The sequence below is a fragment of the Hyla sarda genome, unplaced genomic scaffold, assembly GCF_029499605.1.
Source record: "Hyla sarda isolate aHylSar1 unplaced genomic scaffold, aHylSar1.hap1 scaffold_1617, whole genome shotgun sequence".
Taxonomy (NCBI): domain Eukaryota; kingdom Metazoa; phylum Chordata; class Amphibia; order Anura; family Hylidae; genus Hyla; species Hyla sarda.
This window is the reverse complement of record NW_026608254.1, coordinates 14500-22337: the sequence shown is the minus strand read 5'-3', so window position 1 is coordinate 22337 and position 7838 is coordinate 14500. Positions and strand designations below refer to the sequence as shown.

Below are 7838 nucleotides of genomic sequence, written 5' to 3'. Positions count from 1 at the left end.
CACCTTAAGTTGGGCCCCCGAAAGGGGAACATTAACAGATTACTTTTACAAGAGGAGGCAAGGTAGATTTACCGCCTCAATACCAAGAGTCAATTTGGACTAAATGAGGATTTTACATTTACAGCGTTCCTCGAGTGAAATTACTACTAAATATTGAGAATGAAGTAACCCCGTCTAATAGACTACTCCAATTACCCGGTGATATTAGTATGTAGGTTTACTCCTATGGTGCATTGGTTATTCCTGTATGAAATACACTATAGTACTTACCTGTGGTTAGTGGATAGATGGGAGGAGTATGAAGGCAGGAATGGAGTTCTGAGGCCAAGAAACAGCAAAGATACCTATAAAATACAAGAACAACTCTTTTTATAAATAATTTAACACCCATTGATATGATTGATATTAGGGCACTTACCTTGCAGTGAGATGGAGGGATGAATTAGACTTAAGGATGTAGCAGTGGAAAACCGGAATAATGAGCTCATGAGTGAGCGAGAATCTGCGAAAGCATAGATTTAAGTGTTAGGACAATCCACGCAAGAGACCAGAGCACATATGGGGCAGTGAGGAATTTGGAATACTGTGGTGTTAGGAGACATGGTGACAAACAATAGACAACATCAATGATACCATACACTAATACTAACCAGGTCCATGCTCTTATGTTGCTGGGACCCTGACCAGTGGTACCATGCTGAATAGTGGGTACAAAGGAGATATATATATATATGAATTAGTTATACAATGGGACCGATTTTGAATCTCCGGCAGATACTATATGGCAGGAGGCATCCATGTAGGATGTCATGTAATGCATGGAGCATTGAAAACATCACAAAGACAGAAACCGGAGGAACCCGGTCCAGAATCCGGATGAATGATTATGAAACAACTACTAAATTATTTCATACATAGGAGGATCTATCCATGTCCCTATAGTTCAATAGTTGCCAAGAACTGCCAACTTTAGGGATGACATTCTAGATGGAGCTAGAAAGTGAGGTTCGAGTACACTGAACAGGTGCTGCTATGCCGATGGGTTGCAGGAGGAAACAAGTCGTCCTGGGAGTCAATATTAGAAGTAGAGCAGGAAAAAACCCTCAGGTATGGTGCTGCAGACTCTTGTAGACAGATGAGGCGGATGCCAAAGGTAATAGGAAAGTCCTCAGCAGGACATTTTATTTAAAAAAAACAATAAAATGGACAAGATGACGCATTTCGAGGGTAAACCCCTCTTCATCAGATCAGCATAACATACATAGGACACATGGCAAGTTTAAATACAATGTGAACAGGCGCCAAAAACGCAAAGTGGGCGTGGCTAGAATGGTCAAAGGTCACTACAGGTGTTGCCCTTACACACCTAGCATAGAATCAACAATCATAAAAACATGAAAATATAGTAAGGAAAGGATTTACAATTGTATAGTGTGAACCATGGTAGGCTAAAGGGGTGGATGTTCTGTGATGCTGCATTGAAGCAGCGACATATATAAGTGCAGATAACGGCAGCACTCATCCCGAGATGATTGCTAGGGACGCGTCGCTAACCACATTAGAGTCGGGGGGATAGAGCCAATCAGCGACATACAGCTGCATTGACCCATCAGCGGACTGCGCGGTCCGGCCAATCAGCTGGCATTGCCGCGCTGTTTGCAGGAAGCAACGCGTCCCTGCTGGTTGTTAGGGACGCGTTGCTATGAATGGGACGAAGCCCGAGGCCGTAATTTACGAAGGTCGGAGTTACTAGCCCTACCCCGTGACAAAAGGGGCGAAACATGATAAATAGGCAGCGCGATTAGAACTAGAAAAACACTCATAGGGGTGGACTAAAAGTTAAGGGCCTACAGCAGTTGCAAATGGACTGCCAGAAATAATAAAATGTAAAGAAAAAGAGTGGGGGGGGGGGGATAAGGAGGGGGAGAGGAAAAGGGAGATTAATAGGAATGGATCATAGACCCATGATTATCAGATGAAGCGTGTCTAGAGAGCCATAATAAATCAGGGCATAGGGGTAACATAACCAAAATGTAAGAATATATGAGTGGTAACAGAACCATAGCTGTCTATGACAAGTATACACATAGAAGTGTAGAATAAAATAGATAAGATGGTTTTAATATAATGATAATAAAACCGGACGTAAGGGGGCAATAAATCACCAACAACCTCGTCGAAAAGAGTGTGACATATAAAGCAGAAGCCCAAATGTCTATGGTAAATTAGATAAAAGAATATCAGTATATAGGAAAATACGGTAAAAAAATTGATATAAAATGAAAGTAAAGATATAAATGTAAATATTATAAATATGGATATAAATCTATATATGTATAAAATTCATGGATATAAAATCAATATTAACATAAGGGAAATCAATATAATTATAAATGTCATAAATATAAAATTTAGAGATATGGAGTAAACAAACCCATTATAAATACGCAGTGTTGGGATGTTGGTAAAACCACATAGAAGCACACGGTAAATAAGATGCAAAATATGTTAAAATGTAAACACTCGATAAATTAGTGAGTAAATATTGGACCAAAAGTATATATAACAAATATTGAGTAATTGATACAAGAGAAACAGATAACCCTGTGGACAGATAATAATAATATTGGTGAGGATTACAGGGAGCATTCAATAAGTTCATTAAGGCCTCCGGGTGCAAGAGTTTTGAGTTTATAGATCCAAAAGTTCTCTCTTTTCCTCAATGTACTGAATCTTTGCGGGTCCTCTTTTGAGATGCCTTCAATAGGTGTAACCGTAATGCATCGGAAATCTTGCTTGTGTACCTGAAGAAGGTGTCTGGAGACACTGTGTAGCAAGAAACCATGAACAGTGTTGCTACGATGTTTGTTAATTCTTTCCCGTAGGCAACGGATGGTACGGCCCACATATTGGAGTTTGCAAGTGCATTCCAGTAGATATATCACATATTGAGAGGAACAGTTTTAAAAGGTTTTGATATTAAAATGCTCGCCTGTTTTGGTGGACGTGAATTTTTTAAAGCGATTATTAATACTGGCACAACATTTACATCTTGTGATGCCACATTGATAGCTACCTATACTGGTCAAAAAATTATTAGTCTGGCCAGAACTAGCAGCTCTTAGTCTGCTAGGGGCGACTATATTGCGTAGAGTGCGCCCACGTCTAAAAGTGACCGAGGGTTTGTGGGGTAGAATGTCACATAGGTAGGGATCTTTTAATCGGATCGACCAGTGTTTGGATAGAATTTCCTTAACCTGCGTATGTTCCCGTGTGAAGGTGGTAATAAAATTGGAAGACCAGTCATAGTTTTTGGAATTGTTGCGTGTTGTTTTAGACAGACATTCGGCTTGTGTCTGTAAGCTGGCCTTCTTGTATGCCGACTCTATAATGGCCTTAGGATATTTCTTCGCTTTAAAGCGAGTTTTAAGAGTGTTGCTCTGGAGTTTGAAATCTTCCAAAGAAGAGCAGTTCCGTCTAATTTGCTTGAACTGACCTTACGGGATGTTAGAAATCCATTTTTTGTAATGGGAGCTAGAAAAGTCCAAATAGCTATTGCTATCTACCTCCTTGAAAAAAGTGCGAGTGCTTAGTCTATTGGCTTTGTCATGAAATACGACAACATCTAGGAATTCTGCATTATTGTGAAAGATATTATGAGTAAAATGAAGTCCCCATGTGTTGGTATTAAAATCATTTAAAAACTCTTCAAGCTGTGGGGAGCTCCAAATCTGACCCACTCCGTTTTTTTCACGTGTTGTCTTCTGAGGGCTTATTGCCCCTTGCTGACATACGTCCAGTTGAACCTCCCCATCCCCGTAAGCCTTTTGAATACATACAACTAAAACATTTCTACTCTTCGGTGTCACGCTCGGCCCACCTGCATCGGGAGTTAACTCCCTTTGAGGGACTTTGCATGGCCCCCTCCTTGCCCCCCCACACCATAGGGTTTCTGTACAGATTGTTGCTTACTCAACACACCTCTTCTTTGCCCTCCTTCTGTAGCGCTTGGGAGGCGGACCTCGGCTCTCAGTTCTCCCCGGAGCAATGGCAGAAATGCTTTCACCTTTCACATAAGTCAATCATACCTAACAGATCACAAGAGACGAACTACAAAATACTCTCCTGCTGGTATAAGACTCCGGAGCAGTTGCATCGATGGTACCCGTCAGTCTCTGACCTTTTGTTGGCGTTGTGGACAAGCGACTGATACGATGTTGCACATCTGGTGGGGTTGTCCCTCACTGCGTCCATTCTGGACTTCAGTACGCTCTATCACTCACGATATCACCGGTGTGACTGTTCCGGATTCCCCTGAGGCAGTCCTGCTCTTCATGTTTGACATTTCTGCTACTTCCTTCCGGAAATCTCTCTTACGCTATTTTCTGCAGGCTGCTAAGTCAGTTATTCCCCGTAAATGGAGGTCTTCCACGCCCCCGACTGTTGGGGAATGGCTTGCAGAGGTGAATTATTTTCAGCACATGGAGGAGTTAATTGCCTTGACCACTGCAGAAAATGAAAGATGTACCAAAACGTGGTATGATTGGTCATCCTTCCAGTCTACCTCCGAGTACCGTGACCTATTTGCCTTGGGATCCTCTGTGACGCCATGACCCTTTTTTGGCTACGCTTTCTCTCGTCTGTCTTGGTAACCTTCCCGCCCTACTTCCCTTGTTGTTTCTTGTCTGTCTGTAAGACCCTTGTCTCTGTATGTTGTCATGTCTGCCTGTTTCTGTGTTTACCCTCTTATTTTTCTGTTCTTCACTTTTTATCTATATCCCTCTATTCTTTCCCTTCTGAACCTTGCCGCTTTAGCATTGATGTGGTTATTACATATTCTAAGTTGGTGTTCCTTGTTGAGTATACGGATTGCTTGGACATGATGTCCTTCCTGTCTGTTGCGCGAGTAACGGACTCCCTAGTGCTGACCGCACTTTCTGCCATGCACGGTCTTTATGACTTATTCTGCTTTTTTATCTTGCATTGAGGCCATGCTTAACACCTTGTGCCTCTGTCACTGTCGTGCCTTGTTATTGTTTTTTTGTTTATTGAAAATTATTGAAAATTAATAAAGATTTTGAATAAGAAAAAAATTTACTTTAGGGGTTAAGTAGCTGATCCATCTGCAGCATCTCCCCCTGCCCCCTGTAACAGGAAGCCTCTGGTTGATGCAGGTGCCTTTCCCAGGCTGCAGGACCAATGAGTGCTTCCTCTTAGCTCAGGGGAGATGACATGATAGAGCAGACACTCCATGATCTCTTGGGGCTTCGCTCTGTACTGTGAGTAGTGATCACACTGAGGCTCCGTGCATCACAGGAAATCACAGAAGCAGGACACGTCAGATTCGGGACGGTTGGGAGGTAAGTCTATTATCATAATAGTAATACACATTGGGGGACATGTATGAAAACTTGTGCAGAGGAAAATTGACCAGTTGCCAATAGCAACCAATCAGATCGCTTCTTTCACTTTTCATTTTTAAATGTGGTGTCCCGGTACAAGACTTGGTCCTGTCCCTGTCTAAAGTCCCCTCAGCCAGAGTTCCTTCACTCTCATAGGGCACTTTTGCAGGGCTTACCCCTGGTCGCCTCATGTAAATTGTGTTCATATATATATATTTAATGTATAGGAAATATTATGTATAGGACCTTAGCAGGTCACGTGCCTTTAATTATGATTGTACTATGGTTTAAGGACCTTACAGGGTCATGTGATGTACCCAGAGTTCCCTGGGACAGGACTTACAGGTTTGCCGGCCAATGAGCTTTGTCCAGCCTCCTTAATATATAAGGGGCTGTAGTCAATCAATTCACTCTCTTAGCTCTTGCCTCTCTTAGTTCCGGACTATCAAGCAGCACAAATCTCATCAGCATCAATTCAAGTCAGCTAGGCCAAAGCCTAAGATCCCACAGTCACTAAAACGTGAGTTACCAAAGCTCAAACTACCTAATCCTGTGTGACTACTACCAGCTAAAATATTATAATTAGTAGCACAGTGGCTAGCATCAAAGCTCATTGCTTCAGAGTCCCAGCACAACCTGTGAGGAACCTGTACCCCTGTTCACTCTTTAGAGACTGTTATGTTTGAAGACTGTTGTATAAAATCTTCAAGTAAAGTTCTTCAGTTTATTCATAAAATCTGCTGTGGATATTCCGTTATTCTCCCTACCGTTTCTTGGATGGTTGGCGGTAGGACTATTAACACTAAGGAAACCTCGCCCTGGCATCATGACATCTTAGGGTTAATACCAACAGACCCTACACTACCACTACAACACCCTAGACACAATTACTCTCTCCTGCCCACCACATAAAAATGAAAGAAACTATCTGGTTGCTATGGGCAACCACTTTTCCTCTTTACAGGTTTTGATAAATTTCCTCCAGTGGTTTTGGCAAAAATTACACAAAGATGGCGTCTTGGGAGAATAGAAATGAGGACGCAGTTGTTGTGGTGTGTTTATTTTTATTTTTTACCAAATAAACCTCAAACAAAAATTGTGTCTGTTCCTAGGCTTAGGCTGGGACTAAACACAATGTATCTGTGGCGTTTTTCAAAGCCCACATTGCCTTATCTTTGGTGGTCTCCCCCCCCCCCCCCCCCCTTCCGACAGACGTCTGTCCAGCTGTTGCAAAACTACAACTCCAAGCATGCCCTGACAGCAAATGATATTACAAATACTGAGTATAAACAAATATAACACACCCACAGGGAGTAGTGTCATTTTATTTAAAAAATGCTAAAAAAAAAATCCCTTAGGTAACAGTCATGCAGAATATGTTAAAAAGCTTTTTAGGTTTCAGCCAATCAGAGAGCAGCACTGCTCAAATAGAACTCCCAGGAGGTAACAGCGTGTCACACATGTGATGTCATAACCATTGTCCACCAGAGAGCAGCATTGAGCAGAAATAACACAGCTCCTGCTCATTCTTCATCAGTGAGGGGCCGATGCTGGACACTGTAGGCGCGCGGGAATGTGAAGTTGAATACATCACTGTGATTGGTAAGTGTCACATTGTTGTGTCCAAAAGGTCTTTAGTGCAGTTCCATGTGCATTTCTATAATAACCATGTAAATAATCTATCTTTTGTTTTCCTATCTTAGATGCACTATTTCCAGGATGTGGAGTAGCATTTCCGGACTATCAAGACGTTGTAATAAGGCACATATTTCCGGACTTACAGCAAGAAGTTGGATGAAGGCATAAACCCTCGAATCACGCACATACACAGACACTTTGCCCAAATTCTAGAGGTAACCTCCTTTAGTATGCCCAGAGGAAGGGCAATACAGTAGCCATGGATTCCCTACAGGTTTCCTCCCCTCTGGAGGTTTTTCCTGTCCTGAGTTAGTTACTGTACGCTCTTTGTGAGTGATGGAAGGTTACATAAATCCCCTACACAAACATTTTAATAAATAATAAAGTTCCCCTGTTTTTAAACCGTTCTTTGACTTGTTTGACTCATTTATTTTATTTCTGTCTGTGAAAAATTGTGAATTTTTTTTTTAAGTGTACAAAGCATGCCTCAGCAGTCATCACGCGCAAACCCCTGGGGGGGGGGGGTTTCTGAGAACCCCCCCCACCCATGTCAGGGATCAGTTCAATTCAGACCGGCGATCTGTGGCGATTCCGGGTCATACGGGTCTCCAGTAACCGGGAAAATAAGGAGGATTGGGGGTGTCTAAGACACCCCCGATCCCCCTGAAAGCATAGGAGTAAGGTGGCAGGGGTGCCACCCCTCCTATTCCTGCTATTGGTCGGTCAGAGACGACTGACCAATAGCAGTTCGGGGGTGGGGGAGTTAAAGTTCGGTTCCCCGCTCTGCCCACCGACTTT

The 7838-nt window shown here is 42.5% G+C and overlaps 1 long non-coding RNA gene across 1 annotated transcript; it reads left to right on the top strand.

Moving 5' to 3' along the window:
- The first annotated feature begins 6877 nt into the window (after nucleotides 1-6877).
- On the top strand, nucleotides 6878-7447 carry LOC130310999 (uncharacterized). Its single transcript, XR_008859444.1, has 2 exons — nucleotides 6878-7004; nucleotides 7106-7447. It is a non-coding gene; the product is annotated as an uncharacterized LOC130310999 (long non-coding RNA).
- Nucleotides 7448-7838: the final 391 nt, after the last annotated feature.